General features: G+C 36.5%; 2 non-coding genes across 2 annotated transcripts; one reads left to right on the top strand and one right to left on the bottom strand.

Annotated features, from left to right (window-relative positions):
• Positions 1 to 1,467: 1,467 nt before the first annotated feature.
• LOC138189200 (U6atac minor spliceosomal RNA) lies at positions 1,468 to 1,568 on the bottom strand. The gene has a single exon (XR_011175963.1). It is a non-coding gene; the product is annotated as a U6atac minor spliceosomal RNA (small nuclear RNA).
• Positions 1,569 to 6,688: 5,120 nt separating this feature from the next.
• Positions 6,689 to 6,795, top strand: LOC138189192 (U6atac minor spliceosomal RNA). The gene has a single exon (XR_011175955.1). It is a non-coding gene; the product is annotated as a U6atac minor spliceosomal RNA (small nuclear RNA).
• Positions 6,796 to 18,840: the final 12,045 nt, after the last annotated feature.

The following is an 18,840-nucleotide window of genomic DNA, read 5'->3' as shown; positions in this document are numbered from 1 at the left end:
AAAGTGTCGTAAATTAAATGGTCCTACCTTTAAAAATCGATAGGACATTTTATCGCAATACCACGTACATATGTTGAAACCACTAATTTCTTAACAAATTTTTCTAGCTTTCACTTCTATTCTTCGTTTTCTCCTTACTATGTTTGTGTTTACGTATAAGCTGTACGTATATTTAAAAATATTAATTAAATATATCTTCAGAAATTTGGATCTTAATAGCCGAAATAATGGTATAGGAACACTAAATTTACAATTAGAATTTATATTAGAATAGTTATATATTCATTTGATAAAGGATTTCAAAGATATTCATCGATACACCACTTGCACGCGTCTCAACACTTTCTTCCATACCAGACTGTTAACTCAACAGTTCACATTCCTTTATTTTCGTGACGCCGCGCACACACGATCTTCCACACACCGATATTCACATACATGTATCACTACTACGCAGCTAACCTAGTCTAGCACATAAAATTATACATATCTCAATAATACGATTTCAAGTCGTTTCTAGATAAAAATGTCCTATTTCGCTCTTTCATAAAATTAAAATGTTCTATCTGAAGCATTTAATTAATTAATACATTATTATCTATTTATTTGTTATTTATTTTTCATTATCTATTGCTATTATCTATGTATTATCTACCTGTACCATTAGTTATAATTGTAGGTATTGGTTGTTACGAAAAGCTGCCTAAATTAAATCGAATAAAGAAACGCAAGAATCACAGGAAGAAAATGTAAAACCTCAGTTTTTACAGCCTCCAAGTGCCAGATACAATACTAAGTAACGATAGAAAAGACAGTATAAACATCAGATGGTAGCGTCTGATATATGGCTCAGACCCATTTGCATATACTGAAACAATGAAGAAACACGCTTCTGTTTTCCAATAAGGCTCATTCCACATCGAATCCATCATTTTTTCACGTACAAGTTAAAAATTTTTTCAGCGAAATATCATATAATTTACGTGAGTTGCTCATTTTCATGAAAATGCAATTCACAAACTATTTTTGTAATCGAGTTGCTCCTTTGCAGTTTTAATGTGTATGGTTTAACATATTTAAATGAAATTTTGTTCGCATTAAAAAATCAATATTTTGAGATGTTGGAAATAATAAACACGCGTCTGTCTTTCAATTTTGAAAATTTTACATGTAACTGATTTTCAAAAATTTTCAAATATTGAGTGTGTACAACAAACGTGTGTCTGATAATCGTCTGTTTCAATAGTAAACTGCAGACGCAAGTATATTGCAATCAATTTCGATCATGTTTAAGAAATGTCGACAAAATCTTTTGTGTCTTTTCAAGCGAATGAAACTCTATTAGAATATATTGCGAGTAAATGTGTTCTGTATTTTTGTGCAGCGTGCAAAGTTTAAAAGGATATACTAATCCTTTCTTGTTATTTATACAATTGGTATACAACATAACACGTTTGGATATTGATCAAAAATTCATTTTTGATTGAAAATAATCTCACCTAACCATTTATATATGTGTTCCATCCTTGTCTACGGGAGTGTTAAACGTGTCACCTTCCGTACTACAAAAAAAATTTTTTTTTTTTTTTTACGTGGAGGAAATCTTCATAGACACCTTAACACCCTTGTGCAGATGGGTAGAAGGTAGTGCCGGATTCTTACCGGCTAAAACCTCCACGGGCGGGACGACGGTAGACCAGTGTGCGCGCGAGTGTGGTCCTCGGGCCCCTTGGTGCTTATCACCAAACACCTTTACCAAGCGCACTCCCAGAAAGTGCACCCACAGCTCAAGCAAGGGAGGGACTGGCCGCTTGCCTGTCGTGAAGAGAAATCTTGATTTTTCCGTTCCTTTTTTTCCGTTCTTGAATGCCGAGGATTCGAACTCGCGACGCGTCGTCTTCAATTCTGGGCCTTAACGAGCATAGCTGGCTGCCCCGCCGATCTTCTAGCTGATTGGAAAGTATTTGATTCTCTATGTGGCAATGCATATAGAAAGTATTCTAATTAGCTTCTTGAAGGAGATGTACATTTTTCATAGCCCTCTCAAGATACAAGAGATAAAGGTAAATAATTCCCTTAATTAAATCATTATTATTAAATCTATTATGAAGCTCTTAATAATATATTTCTGCTGCTATTATAATTCTTGTAGTAAGAGATGGCTGTTCTAAAAGAATTCCTGCCTCTTCTAATGCTCTTATTTTCAAGATGCCTAGCATTGCGTTTTCCATCGCACTGGCAGAGATTTTATAACATATGGGATTAGCATAAGTTATAAATAGGTCTAATTAATAATTTGTAACAGAAGGTTTTCAGCTCAAGATTTAGGTCCGATGTAAACGATCGAATTTGCAACAAATGACCGCAACGGCAATGGGTTGGAAGAAGAAGAAAATACATATGTATGTATCCTTCTTTTGTGAAACAGGAGAACTTTATTTCTTTCTCTGCTTTTCCAACGGCACCGGAACGATGTTCTACGATAAAATATGGCTCATCTGCACCGAGCTTTAAGATACACGAATAAAAGAGGTTTTTATTAGCCAACATAGCCCTACATATCCGTTAGCGAAATTTTCACATGTTTATTACAAGTTGTATGTGTATTAATACAAGCGACGGGTGTGTATATCGCAACTGGTATCACTATGTTATTTTCCCAGATAGATGATATAAATGTCGTCCATTTGATTCGGGTTTAAGAGCGCTTCAAACGCAGTTGAAGAAATCCGACGTTAAATTGGGTGAGTGGCGCTGGCCGACATTTCCAACCATCTAAAACTTTTTATTACACTTTATTATACACTTAATAGTCACAATTGAGATATATACTGAATTGACACGTATAAATTACACTATACTCTAATAACTTTATATAAATTAAGTAGGTGATTGGTTTAAGGGTAGAAACTCGGCAAAGAGATGTTGACTATTCTAAAGATAGACAATTAGTAAGTTTTAGTGAGGATGATGTGGCGGAGGAAAGCTAGGTGTAGGTGTGTCTAAGGCCACACAGATAAGCGATTCGTTTAGGACAATTTTGGCTAGGATGGTGAGGGCGATAGACATTGCTTTCGGTTTGATCATAAGAAGGTTTTTTTTTATTTGGGCGGAAGGAGCTAATTTCTTGTATTGGTTCTCTGGATTTAGGGATGAGAATTATCACTGATATTTTCCAGGGCTTCGGATAATATTCAAGACGAAGGGTTGCATTGAAAATTGATGTGATGAGTGAAATCCCTTTTATGGGAACTTCCTTGATTGCTCTATTACATATACGGATTAATTCTGTAACCTCTAGAGAAGTGGAACGTTTAATAGGAGGAGACATTTGGAAGGGAGAGTGCAAGTATTCCGTTATTTCCGGGGCAATATTGGAGGAATGAGGTTTAAATTCGTTGGATAGGTGTTTAGCGAACAAGTTGGCTTTTTCTTTAGAGTTACGTGCCTATCCGCCTTGCGGACAGCGAATTGGTGGGATTATTTGCGGGGGACGCGTGAGTTTCCTGGAAGCATTCCATAGTGAGTAGTTGGAGTCAGCTGTGGGGGACAAATTGGCGAGATATTTTTGAAAACAGTCGTTTTTATATTTTTTGATGATTTTGGTTAGCTTTCTAGTTGCGTCGTTTAGTTTGCGTTTATCATCCGGTGTTCTATGGGTCTGCCATACTCTTCTTAGTCTTTCTTACGTTTTTCTGCTATTTTTTTTGAATATGTAATGGGGATATTCACGTTTGCTGATAGAAGTCTTAGTGGGTGTGGAGGAGCGGATAGCATTTATTATACTTATGTTTAAGTATTCCGTGGCTGCTTCGATATCTTCATTAGTTTTTAGTGAAGTTAAGGCTGAAGTTGAGTGAATAAAGACTTCTCTAAAGAGCTGCCAGTTGGTGAGTTGGTTATGAATAGATAATTCGATAATTGTTCAACTGACAGTTGCTGTCACGGGGGAATGATGAGAAGAGAGATCAGCCGACGAGTTGATTTGGACGTATCTTGGCGAGATATTTTTAGTTATAGAGAAGTCAAGTAAATCAGGTATTTTGTTAGTGTCAGTGGGCCAGTAAGTGGGTTCATATGTGGTGAGGTAGTTGAGTCTGTTGGTGTTTATGCTGTTTAAGAGATTTTTGCCTCTTACTGTGCTCAGTCTGCTGCCCCATTGGGTATGTTCGGCGTTATAGTCTTCTCCAGCTATGAATTTATTACTCAGAGCATCAAGGAAGTTATCAAAGTCTTCTTTAGAAATGGAGTGTCTAGGAGGACAATATACTGCTGAGGTGGTGATCGTGCCATGGCAATCTTCTATCCCTACGTTTGTAGCTTGGAGGTAGTCCTTCTGGAACGATGGAATCTCGTAATGCTGAATGCTGGCTTTGATAATAATTCCGGTGCCACCGTGAGCCTTTCCACTGAGATGTTGGGTATGGTAGAAGTTACAACCGTTTATCTTCAGATAGTTTTTGTAGGTGAAGTGGGTTTTCAGATAGGAGCATTACGTCGATTTGCTGTTGTTTTAGGAAGAGTTCTAGTTTTAATTTGTGTTGAGCTAGACCGTTGGCATTCCTAAGAGCTATGCGTCTTGGTTTTATTTTGCGTCAGAGCGTATTAATTTATCCATGATGAGTGTTAATAGTGATAGCAAATTATTTATTTGTTCACATTGTCTTTCTATTAGCTTTTCAAGTCTAGAGACGTTGTCTGTGTTTTGTGAATTGGGGACACTATTTTGAGAATGGTCCCTGTGGCTATTCGGATTATTTTGGTTTCCTTGTACTGCTTGGGCATAGGAGATTGAAGTAGTAGTGAATTTAGGAGGGCTGGGTATTTGATTGGTTGTCTCTTTGGCTCTGAGTTTAGGATACTTATTTATATGTCGGGGTGACGTTGAGGATAGGGTTGTGGGTGTTTGATGAATCTTCATTGAAATTAGCCATCGTTGCGGTGTAACAAAGGTACGGTTTATTAACACAAGTATGGATACCACAGATGTGACAATCAACCACGGTGATTAGGCGCTCGCGACACTAGTGACAATGGTCTCAGGTTCGATTACGAATCCGCGGTCAACGGGATGATAGATGAACGTTCTCACAAAATCTAAGTCTGACTCTTTGTTGGTAAAACGTGAAATAATCACTGATCGTAAAGACGTTACTCTTTAGTCGATGAGATCACGAGAAAGAGAGAGAGAGAGAGAGAGAGAGAGAGAGTTTCCGTGTCGATAATGCCACAGTGGAAAACTATATGGGGTGTGTCTAAGGGCACGAGATCATCGGATTCGTCGAGGAAAGCCTACGTTCAGAAAGTAAGGAAAATTGACGTTGCTGCTAATTGGTCAATCTCCATATCGGTGGTTAGAAAAAGATGCTAGCCACCCTCGAGGGAAAGTTGCTAATGGGAGACGCCGTTCGTTGAAAAATAGGTCTCCCCTACCTTTCCGTAGTTGGGACAAAGATTGTTTGTCTGTCTACAGGACTTTAGTCAACTAAATCTTAAGGTTTACAACAGGCCCACAGACTAGCCGAACATGTACTGCGGAGACGCATCGACATCTGGCAATCATCTTACTCGAAGTATAGGGTCTGCGTGTGACGAGCCACGGGACAGAAACCGTTGGAATGTTTACTGTCGCGTGTCACCAGAGATATTTCTTTTAAGGAGAGCTATAGAATTACTCCATACCTTCGTTAGACAAAGCGTTCATCCCGTGACCGCGGCTACGTTCGGCGACTGGCTGTTGCCTCGAGCCCAAGCTCATTATCACAAATCTCGAACAAATACAATCGGATCGAAAGACGACAATTGTTTAATTACGCCTATGATAGAATCTAGATTACGGTGTTAAGGGATTTTCCCGATGTTCCAAAGGGAAGGCTCCGATGTCCTTTCATCTCCGACATATATTTTTTTAATAACCTAAATCTAAATCTTGAGGTTAAAATCTTTTGTTACAAATTATTAATTAGACCTATTTATAACTTATGCTAATCCCATATGTTATAAAATCTCTGCCAGTGCGATGGAAGATGCAAGGTTAGGCATCTTGAAAATAAGTGCATTAGAAGAGGCAGGAATTCTTTTAGAACGGCCATCTCTGACTACAAGAACTATAATAGCAGCAAGAATATATTATTAAAAGCTTCATAATAGATTTAATAATAATGATTTAATTACGGGAATTATTTACCTTTATCCCTTGTATTTTGAGAGGGCTTTAAAAAATGTACATCTCCCTCAAGAAGCTAATTAAAATACTTCCTATGATATACATTGCTACATTAGGAATCAAATACTTTCGAATCAGCCAGAAGCTCGGCGGGGCAGCCAGCTACGCTCGTTAAGGCACAGAACTGAAGACGACGCGTCGCGAGTTCGAATCCTCGGGAAAAGAGATTTCAATAAAGGGATGGAAAAACCAAAATTTCTCTTACAAGTATAATATATAACAGGCAAGCGGTCAGCCCCTTCCTTGCGTGTGTTGTTGGTACTTACTGAGAGTCTTGGTTATAGGTGCATGGCGTTAAGCACACCAGGGGCGCTCCGACGATCAACTCGCACTGGTCTTTTACCACCGTCCCGCCCGTGGAGGTTTTAGCCGGTAAGAATCCGGCACTACCTTCTGCCCGCCCCCACAGGGTGGTAAGGTGTCTATGAAGATTTCCTCCACGTAAAAAAAAAAAAAATTTTTTTGTAGTTTGAAAGGACTGACATTTAACACTCCCGTAGACAAGGATAAAACACATATATAAATGGTAAGGCACTGTCGCCTTTCGGCGGCACCTATCAGATCTTTTTGGAGGGACTGCCAAGGGATTCTGCTATCCTCCCGTATAACGCAGGTGCTAATAATTTTTTCTCACTGGCGAATAATCTTTATCAAACTTTTTTTGTAGCAAGTGATCTTTACAGCTACATCCGTTTGAGCATTGCATTTCGAACAATATATTAGCTGCGAATCTAGATGTTTGATCCATTGACATCATGTAATTGAAAGCGAAATAGATAAAAAAATTTGATATACAACACAGTATTACTGAGTGAATTTACACTATTAATTACCAAATTCCAGACTTGAACAATATAATCATAGGCAAAACTTGGATACATACTGGTGGTTAGAAAGTGGAGCCTACTGGCATTCTGTATCAACTTCAGTAAACATATTTCTTTGAATGATGAAATTAAAAATGTTATACGAGTAGCGATAATACCGTAAGCAGTTTATAATGTAATTAGACATAATGTTACTTAGAAGCTTGTAAAAAGTTTCTATTTGTAAATTGGTTAGTTTATTATTTTGTTTTATTTTATTTATATCATCATATATTACTTTATTTTCTTTTATTTTATTTTATATTTTTTTATCTCATTTATTTATTTTATTTCATCAACATAATTTTCGTATGTCCTAAGAAAGCATAAAATAATCAATGCAAATATTGTAATTATATATAAGAAATTATAATCCGTGAGTACTGTAATTTTAAAGCCATTGGTTTGGATTCATTATAACTAATATTTTATTGATCTGCGGCATTTCAGTCAATTTCATACCATTATGTTATTATTATTATTATATTATATTATTATATAGTTATTATTATTTTAAAACTGTTTTGTGAATAAACGCTAAAAAAGGAATATATTATACAGTTGTTTATCGAAATCATTGCAAAGTCACGTAGTATCTAAACACACGACGCAACACTGTAAACTCGTTTGTCGGAAAATAGCAACATTGTTGTTGTCACATGCTCAAGGAGGGCCACCTACTCAGAAGCAGTGATCAAGTAGCCCAAACATCCTGCATGCCACAGCTATCGAAATAATAACAAAACAGTATCTGAATAGCCGCCTCTGATATACATCCGACGATAACTCCTCCAAAGGGACTAAAACCTCCAAATAAAAACCCTTCTAAATTAGCGCTCGCACATTATTCTGCTGTAACAATTTGAACCGTCACTCTGCTGGATTTATACAATAAAAATTCCATCATTTTATACGAAGTTCAATTTCTTCACCTTATTCGTGAAACGTTCGAACTGCGACGCGAGAAGATCACCGGCGATCTATCGGTTTCGTGATTTCTTGTATCCTCGACGTGACACTGTCAATGCTATCAGCATAGTCATCTGTGTCATGTGTATCAACACAAGCGTCGGAAGCGTGTATCATCTCATGTTGCTATGTGAGTGGTGCAGACAGGCGATCAATGTTGTCCATACAATTCGGATTTAAGACTCAGACTGCGGATTTCAGACGCAGTACGGCTAAGGAAATTCCATCTTTTGACGATTGCCAGACATGTACTTACATACGCTTAAGGCGGATTCAATATTTGAAAATTTTTGAAAATCAGTTGGAAGTAAAATTTTCAGAATTAAAAGGCAGACGTATGTTCATAATTTCCAACATCAGAAAGTATTGATTTTTTATTGCGAACGAAATTTCATTTAAATATGTTAAACCTTACACATTAAAGCTGCAAAGGAGCAACTCGATTACAAAAATAGTTTCTGATTGCATTTTCAGGAAAATGAGCAATTCACGTAAATTATATGATTTGCCACTGAAAAAAATTCCTAATTTTGATGTCAAAAAATGATCGGTTTGATGTGGAATGACCCTGATTGGAATGCAGAACCGTGCTTCTTCATTGTTTCAGTATATGCAAATGCTCTGAGCCATACTATCAGACCCTACCATCTGATGCAGATACTGTCTTTTCTATCGTTACTTAGTATTCTATCTGGCACTTCGACACTGAAAAAAATGAGCTTCTACATTTTCTTCCTGTGATTCTTGCTGTTCTTTATTCGATTTAATTTAGTCAGCTTTTCGTAACAGCCTATACCTACAATTATAACCAAGCGTACAGGTAGATAATACATAGATAATAGTAATAGATAATGAAAAATAAATAATAAATAAATAGATAATAATGTATTAATTAATTAAATGCTTCAGATAGAACATTTTAATTTTATAGAAGAAGCGAAATAGGGCATTTTTATCTAGAAACGACTTGAAATCGTATTATTGAGGTATGTATAATTTTATGTGCTAAACTAGGTTAGTTGCGTGGTTGTGATACTTTTATGTAAATATCAGTGTGTGCAAGCATGTGCGAGGGCGGCGTCTCGAAAACAAAGGAATGTAAACTGTTGAGTTAACAGTCTGGTATGGAAGAAAGTGCTGAGACGCGTGCAAGTGTGTATCGATGAATATCTTTGGAATCGTTTATCAAATAAATGTATAACTATTCTAATATTAATTCCAAGTGTAAATTTAGTGTTCCTATATCATTATTTCGGCTATTAATATCCAAAATTCTCAACACATATTTAATTAATATTTTTAAATATACGTGCAACTTATACGTAAACACAAACATAGCAAGGAGTAAACAAGGAATAGAAACGATAGCTAGATAAGTTTGTTAAGAAATTGGTGGTTTCGTAACAACATATATACGTGGTTATACAGTAAAATGTCCTATCTATATTTATAGGTAGGACTATCTAATTTACGATACTTTGTAATAGAACATTATAAATTGGTGAAAACATCTAAAAACAATTAGAATAAATTAATCTGGCTGTTTCTAGATCCCTATAAGCTACATAGGATTTTCTGACTTTGTCTAAAAGGTAAAAAATATGAATAACTTTAAATATTTCAACCAGTGGCCGAAAATAACGATTATTCCCAAAATTCTTACGAGAGAAGTTATTTAAAAAAAAGTTAACTCTCCTTGGCAATAAAAAAAATCTACTAATTTATAAAAGATGTTTTGAAAAAATTAAGTGATTAAAAAATATTAATTTTCGAGTGTTCTGATTACGCATAATCATTACGAATGATGGACTTTCGGTTTGGTTCAGGTCGTTGGTAACACGCGAACGGAGAGCTCTGCGGAAAAAGTGAAGTGTGAAGGGAGAAAGGAGAAGGAAGCACAAAGTGACACGAAGAAGGGAAAATAAAGGGTGAGCATACGACGAGAAAGTGAAAAGAAGGCGAAACGAAGACAGGAACGAGAGAGAGATACAAATAAGCAATACTAGAAGCGAAGAGGTTCGGAAGTCAGAAGCACGGCAAACAAAGTAAGGCAGGAAGACGACAGATGGCGACAAACAGAGGAAGACCAAGGAACACGGGTAAAGCGGATGATAAGGCAGATTTCAAAAATACATTGGACAAATACAGCTTGTGAGAAAAATGGACACCAAACCGGGGTGAAGGGAATGGAGGTAATGATGGAAAAAATGGAGAAAATGGAAAGAGGATTGGAGACAATGATAAAGGAAATAAAAGGTATATTCGAAAAGCAAGTGGAGGTGATGAAGGGGGAAATGAAAGAGGAAAGAGAAAGAAGGGAAAGAGAGAGAGAGAGAGAGGGAGGGAGAGAGAGAGAGCCAGAAAGAAAGAAGAGTGGGAAAGGGAAAAGAAAGAACTATTGGGTAGAATCAGAAGAATCGAGGAGGAGAAGGACAGGGCAGAGAGAGAGAGAAAAGAAGAAGGAACATAGTAATCAAAGGAGTAGACTGGAACGAAGGAAGCAATGAAGAGACAGTAAAGGAGTTCATAAGAGAAAAACTGAAAATAGGGGCAGAAGTAGAAAGAACACATATGATAAGGGTGAGGGAGAAAAACGCAATAATAGTGGCGACGATGAAATCAATGGAGGAAAAAATAAGGATAATGAAGGAAAAAGCAAATTGGAAAAGGGGGTATACATAGATGACGATCTGACAAGAAAAGAAAGGGAGGTACAGCAACAAATAAGAAGGATAACCAGATTAAGAAGGGAAAAGGGCGAAGATGTAAGGATAGGATACAAGGAACTAAAAATAGAAAAAAGATGGTACAGGTGGAACGAAAATGAAGATAGGTCGGAGGAAGAAAGAAAGGGAGGGGAAGAAAAATGAAAAAGGGGAAAAAGGGGGAACTACAAAGGGGATGAAAATGTGCTTCTGGATTGTGGCATGGTTAATAAGTAAGGACAAGGAGGTGTGGGAATATTTGAAGAAATTCGACGTGATCAGGCTCACGGAACATAGATAGAGGAAGACAATTGGGAAAAACTGAAATATAGACTACCCAAAGAATTCGACTGGAAATGCAGGGCAGCATGAGAGTAAGGAAAAAAGGAAGAGCAAAGGGGGGAATAATAACTGGTATAAATAAGGAACTGAGAGAAATAGAATACGAAGAAATAAGTGATAATATAGTGGAAAGAAAAATAGTATACAATGATAAGACGTATAGGGCAATGGTGGTTTATAATCAAGACACAAAAGGGACATGGAAAGAAATAGAAGAAGAGAAGACGGAAGAGAAGAGGAAGTGATGAGCATCGGCGAAGACTGGAACGCAGGATCGGAAGAAGAGGGAGGACCGATAAACGAGGATCTAGGGAAAGGAAAAAACAGGCGATCAAAAGACAAGACGATAAACATGGAAGGAAAATCTCTGCTAAAGTACCTGGAAGGGAGGGGCTGGGTGATAATCGATGGAAGAGATAAAGAAGGGGTGCAGTAGACATATGTTGGGGAGAGAGGAAACTCAGTAATAGATTATTTGATTGGCAATCAGGAGGCGACAGAAGAAATAATCGACATGAAAGTAGGAAAAAGAACAGAGCCGGACCACGTACCGTTAGAAATAGAAATAGGGGGGCCAGATTCATAAAAAATGAAGGAAAGAAAGAAGAAGAGAAGAAGAAAAGAGAATGGACAAACGAAAGTGTGGAAAAATACCTGGAGGAATGTAAAAACTGGACCTGCAAGGAAAGAACGGTAGAGGAAACGTGGACTGAAATCAAAAAGAAGATAAACGAAGCAATGCCAAAGAAGAAAGTGAAGATAAGGAAATGGGGTATGGGAGAGTAAGCGTGGTATGACAAGGAGTGGAAAGAGAGAAAAAGAGAGATGAGAAGGAAGATGACAAAGTTTATGAAATGAAAATGCAGCAGAGGAGCGCCCATGAGGGAAGAAAGAAAAGAAAAGAAGAGAAGGAAACGAAAGCAACGGGGAAGACGGATTAGAAAATGAGGTATGAAATTATGCACCGAAGGAAGTGGGGGAAGCGTTATGGGAGTTAAGGAAAATATGGAAATAGGAAGGGTGTACCAGAAGATTGGAAAAAAGGAGTAATATGTCCGATATGTAAGAAGGGGGACAAAAGAGTAGCGAAGAGCTACAGAGGAGTAACGCTAATGGATACAGCATACAAGATCTATGCAGGGATACTGGACGAAGGACTGAAGGCAGAAATTGAAAAGAAATTGGAAGAGAGCCAATTCTGATTCAGAAAAGGAAGTGGAGTGACCGATGCGGTTTTTGTGATAAACTACATCATATACGAGCAGCTAGGTAAAGAAAGAGGGTCGCCCGACGTAACAGCGTTCATTAAACTCATTATTCGTTAAACTTATTATTCGTCAAACTTATTATTCGTTAAACTCAATATTCATTATACTTTGTAAAAGTCTTGTTTATTCGTGTAAATATAATCTCTGCTTCGTAAAACGATGGCTAATTCAAACGAAGAATCGTTACGCACCCTAAATTCTAATGTTAACCCGACAGATATATAACCTTGGTTATGAATACTTTAAATCGGCACAATAATTGTTATAAGTATATAACAAACATTTGTCGTACAGTGATACGCATAATCGGTAAATATTTCCTACGCTAATCTATAAATCTAAGGAATCTCAGAAAATAAATGCTTCAGATGGAATATATCCGGATTTGCAGATAACTTCTAGATACTGTTCAGTTTGAAAACAAACACAAGGAATGTATGGATAACGTGGAACATCTCGTATCTTATTCCAAAAATTACGAGCTGAGGTGGTTTATTCTACGCGTTGGTTGGTTTATTAAAGAGACGAGTGATAAAATTGTAATAGTCAGTGTATATTAAAATCACTTTAAATACAAGTACAAAGATAGCGTATGCCGGTTGTTATCGTCGTTCGCTCAATGCTACCGTTCAACTCTACGCTTGCTATTCCACAGTATGACTCGTTATAATGATTCGTTATAATGATCGTCGTAGAGAGGACGTTCGTCTATTCGCATCGACCGATGATATTATAAAAAGTTCAAATGTAACTCCGGATGACGATTAGAAATAAGAGCAATAATGTTTTGTTCGGAGTTTGTTTACCTTTAGACCTAGCAAAGTAAAACAACGTTGTCACTCCAAGGCACAACGATACGATCCGCCTTAAACGTATGTAAGTACATGTCTGACAATCGTCTGTTCCTGTAGCAAACTGCAGACGCAAGTATATTGCAATCAATTTCGATCATGTTTAAGAAATGTCGACAAAATCTTTTGTTTCTTTTCAAGCGAATGAAACTCTATTGGAATATATTGCGAGTAAATGTGTTCTGTATTTTTGTGCAGCGTGCAAAGTTTAAAAGGATATACTAATCCTTTCTTGTTATTTATACAATTGGTATACAACATAACACGTTTGGATATTGATCAAAAATTCATTTTTGATTGAAAATAATCTCACCCAACCATTTATATATGTGTTCCATCCTTGTCTACGGGACGTGTCTCCTTTCGTACTACAAAAAATTTTTTTTTTTTTTTTTTTTACGTGGAGGAAATCTTCATAGACACCTTACCACCCTTGCGCAGACGGGTAGAAGGTAGTGCCGGATTCTTACCGGCTAAAACCTCCACGGGCGGGACGACGGTAGACCAGTGTGCACGAGTGTGGTCCTCGGGCCCCTTGGTGCTTATCACCAAACACCTTTACCAAGCGCACTCCCTGAAAGTACACCCACAGCTCAAGCAAGGGAGGGACTGGCCGCTTGCCTGTCGTGCAGAGAAATCTTGGTTTTTCCGTTCCTTTTTATTTTTTTTCTCCTCTGGAATACCGAGGATTCGAACTCGCGACGCGTCGTCTTCAATTCTGGACCTTAACGAGCGTAGCTGGCTGCCCCGCCGAGGTTATAGCTGATTGGAAAGTATTTGATTCTCAATGTGGCAATGCATATAGGAAGTATTCTAATTAGCCTGTTGAAGGAGATGCACGTTTTTCATAGCCCTCTCAAAATACAAGGGGTAAAGGTAAATAATTCCTTTAATTAAATCATTAGTATTAAATCTATTATGAAGCTTTTAATAATACATTTTTGCTGCTATTATAATTCTTGTAGTAAGAGAAGACTGTCCTAAAAGAATTCCTGCCTCTTCTAATGCTCTTATTTTCAAGATGCCTAGCCTTGCGTTTTCCATCGCACTGGCAGAGATTTGATAACATATGGGTTTAGCATAAGTTATAAATAGGTCTAATTAATAATTTGTAACAGAAGATTTTAACCTCAAGATTTAGATTTAAATTATTAGAAAAATATATAATGATTTATTCCTTTTTTGGTTTTCTGTTACGGTCAAGAATTACGAGGTGGATCTTCCCCGCCGATTGAATCCTGCAGCCCATGAAATAGGCTTAGAAATCTGTTATAATTTTTCTTTTTACTTTAAACAAAATTTGTTTGTATTCGTTAAACATATATAAAATCATACCTCAAAATTCAACAAATTCGTTTCTTTCTTTCCCTTCCAAAAAAAATCAGAAAAAGACGCTGTTGTAGAACGTTCTAATTCAGGACACCCCCTTAATACATCTACAGAATCTACGAAAGGAGCGGAAATATTTAGTTCATTCCGATAGATTTCAAAATTTGTTAATTCATAGAAAATCATGAAAAATTTTGCACCGATATTCATAGTGTACGTATTGAAAAATAATTAATCCACATAAATGTTATCTTTTCTAGAATTAAGCATTAGATTCAACGGGAATCAAACATACGATAATCATTTATTATACAAGTTATACCACACCAGAATAATTTACCTATAATTCTCAAGGAGAATTGATTGTAAAATTCTTCCAAATAGAAAAGAAATGTTATCTTTTCGATACATATTGATACAATCTAACATGACAGGATGATAAATTTGAAACAAAATTTTCTATTTCGTCGTGTATACTATTATCTTCATTGTATATAATTTTCACAAATGTAATATCGTAGAATAGCTTTGATTGGAGATCGGCTGAAATTAGAAAACACCGTGTACGTCGTCTTTTTTCGGTTTGTTTACATCCAAGAGCGCCTAGTAACAGTGACGCGAGAAACGATAAACAGCGTTAGAACAGAAAGGACGGTTTCGGGTTCAAGGAGCGATGACCAAGAGGTCAGAGTGTGCGAGTCGAAAAGCGAGTGTGTTGCTAGGATCAGAGTTGATCGAGACGTCGAAGCATAGAGTCGTTAGAATTGAGTTGCGAGTGTTGTCAAGTGTTAGAGTTGCTAGAGAGAGAGAGAGAGAGAGAGTTACCAAATAGTTGTCAAGTTATTTGATGTAAATACGAGCGTTGCGTTTAGTTTTCCTGTTAATCAAACATCGTTTTTTTCTGTCTAACTAATATCTGTATTTTCAATCCATTATTAATAAATTATAATTTATCGGACAAAATTACACCTTTAATATATTCCGATATTACACAAATAGTTTGATATGATAATTTCATTGCAATAAACAAAAATGATAGAAATAAAAAATATAGATCAAAAATGGAATTTAACTATTTAAAATACAGCTGAAATAATTTTTCTGTAGAGATGACAATTTTTTCTTACCTGTATCGAAGTGTAAGAAATTATGTAAATATGATATTTCAATGTTTGACACTTACAGTAAAATGTATGTTATAACTAGACATGAAGACAGAAACTATAAGTGGTATTATTGTCATTATAAGCATCGTAATTGATATTATGATTGATATATATGTAGTATCGGGAAAAGGGCCTAATAAATATGGAGTTAACCATGAACAATGTCGCGAGAGCCGGGGCGCCGTCGGGTCCGTAAATGTGTCACCGGTCTTTTCAAGCACATAGTTTCCTAGAAAAGGCCTACGTGAGCCTGGCCACGAGAGTCTGCGGAACACGCGTGTGGTGGGCCTAGGAAACGACAAAGGGATGCTGGAACGACCAGAATGCGAGTGATGAAGTGCAGTGTGAGTTGAGAGGTCACGGAGTGTGAATCGGGAAGTCAAGACGTGTGTGATAATAATGCGTACAACGATATTGTAATCGGTTTTTGTTATTGAGTATCGCTCATTAAACTACAATAAACCTTAATTAAATCATCATTACTTGTCTTTACTCTAAGATCCATAAGTTACTACATATATATAAAGAATATATAAAGAATAACTTGATTAAAATTTTGAACACAAATACAAATTTAATGTTAATTATTCTCATTTTTTAAACTTTAATGCTCCGACTTTTAATTGAGAATATCGACCAACAACTCCAATTTATTCTCATCATGCTTCGACTTGCAAGTTTTTAACACTTTACCGACCGATAGCCGAATAATCGTTTTTTGTCGCCGACGCTTACCGACTGATAGTCTATTAATCGGCTGTTACTATAATTAACAGCTATTACTTATAATTCTCAGTGAGAATTGATTCATCTCCGACGGATATATATGTAGCGACTCGGAGAAGTCAGTAATGAGAATATTTACCGTTCGTTAATCGAGTAAGAATAATAATTAGCTTTCGTTTATCGATTAATATACAATAAACGTTCGTCTATCGAGTAATAATAACTATCGTTCGTTTATCAAGCATATTAATTAGTTACCGTTCGTCAACCGAATAATTACCATTGTCTATCGAAGAGTTAGTTATCATTTTGTCAACCGAACAATTACCATTTTGTCAATCCAAGAATTTTATATCCGTCTATCTGGCAATCAATTGTCAATATCGGAATCAAGTAAGATTTGAATAAATCATTACATACTGTTAATTTACTTTTGAACAACTATAATCCTCTTCCGTGCCAATATTCCCACACATAGCAGGTTAGCCGAAAGTGGAGCTTATTGCCAGCTGCATTAAACGTCAATTAACGCTACCTTCTCGTTGACACCTAAATAGAACGTAACACCTACATCTTTTATTTCATCGACAAAACGTTGTTTTAGTTGATTGTCTTGGTTCTTTTTATCAAAATTAATCTCTAATTTTAATATCTTGTTGTATTTCAAATGCTTTCTTTGTTCCTTACCGTTATGTTCCATGTATATACAACACATGATCCAAAATCGGGTACTAGCCGTCAATTTGTAAAAGGTGATCGTAAAGGAATTTTTAAATATGATGTAGAACAAAATATTCGACACTTTAAAAATGAAAATTATCGGACAGAATAGAAAACGGGTCTTGATGTTTGTAAGAATATAGACAACTGCATTGTAATGACAATTCTGCCCGAGCAGTCCAGGTAAACAGACGCGAGTAACTGTCCTCCAGTGCAAGTGCGATAAATAGTGAATTTAGGAGGTTAAAACGTTAACGAATACTGTCACATGGTAAAAGTTCCAAGATGCAACAACAAATAACGCCAATTAAAGAAACAAAGGTGAAATATACTACATAAATAAAGCTACAAATACAAAATGATACAGTAATGATATTGATAACAAATACAAAAATGATATTAAAAAATAATTGTAAAGATTTCGAGTTTCAGGGAGGGTGTTGAAGTAATACTCACTTCTAGGAAAACTACATCTTCTCTAGCATTTAGTTTTCTTAGACCTCGAAGCTATTGAGTATTTAGCTCTAAATCAATTTGAATCTGAGCCTCACAGCCTTTTTTAGAAACATGCTATGCACTGATGGTGCAGTGTAGTGTAAACAGGCCAGTTTCTCGTAATTGTATAAATACACACAGGCACATGGCTTCGAAGCTCCACAGTAAAATAACGCTGCCAACGTGCGAATCTGGATTAGCATACACTGTACTTGTACTTATGCTTACTTAAATATATTTCTATTATACATTCATCCACGTATTTTCACTCTCTATTCCGAGATAAACCTCCACAGCTTTTGATGTACAAAAGAAAGAATATTTAGAAACATATAAAAGAGTGTAAAAATAAGAGTGATATAATGTATGGTAATAGTGTAATACTAAAACATTAATTTTTTTCGACGCTTTAATTATAGATTATTGAAAATATATTGTTAAGGAAAGTAAAAAAGACTGGAAAAATAAAAAAGCCAACACCACACGGAGTTCCCAAGCGGTCACCCATCTAAGTACTATCCGTGCCCAGCGTTGCTTAACTTTCGTGATCGGACGAGAACGAGTTTTTTTTTTTTTTTTTTTTATGATGTTTATTTAACCAAGGATACAATTTTCGTTACATTTTGTTATTCATAATAAACTGTGAATTTTGGTAATGGTGTGCTAGGCAAAAGTACCGATACGCGACGGTACGACGTAGCCATACTATATTATGTGTCGGTGTTTTACAATTTTTTTGTGATTTTAGGTCTATTCTTTGGATTTAAGCCGCTGGGGGGCGGAGCTTTTATGTAATTTTGTTCTTGCTTGATTTTTTTTTGTCCTGAAACTTGGTCGCAAAACAGGACTTATCGGTAATTTACATTTTGGCGCTGTATGCCTTTGGGGGGGATAATAGGGAGGGGGCGGGGGAGGGGGATGTCAGGACGAGAACGAGTGCACTCAACGCGGTTTGAGCGTTGGCTGAAATAAATGGTTTTGTTACTTGCTTTTGCTGTAGCGATGCTCACTTCTAGAAAAACTACATCTTCTCTAGTGCTTAGTTTTCTTAATCCTCGAAGGCATTGAATATTGTTTAGCTCTAAATAAATTTGATTAGCCTCCCAGCCTCATAGCCTTTTCTAGGAATATGCCATGCACAGATGATGCAGACGGGTATATATATAGACGGGCCAGC

Source organism: Bombus flavifrons, chromosome 18 (assembly GCF_040668555.2).
Source record: "Bombus flavifrons isolate JBK064 chromosome 18, iyBomFlav1_principal, whole genome shotgun sequence".
NCBI lineage: Eukaryota > Metazoa > Arthropoda > Insecta > Hymenoptera > Apidae > Bombus > Bombus flavifrons.
This window is presented reverse-complemented; position numbering and strand designations above follow the sequence as displayed.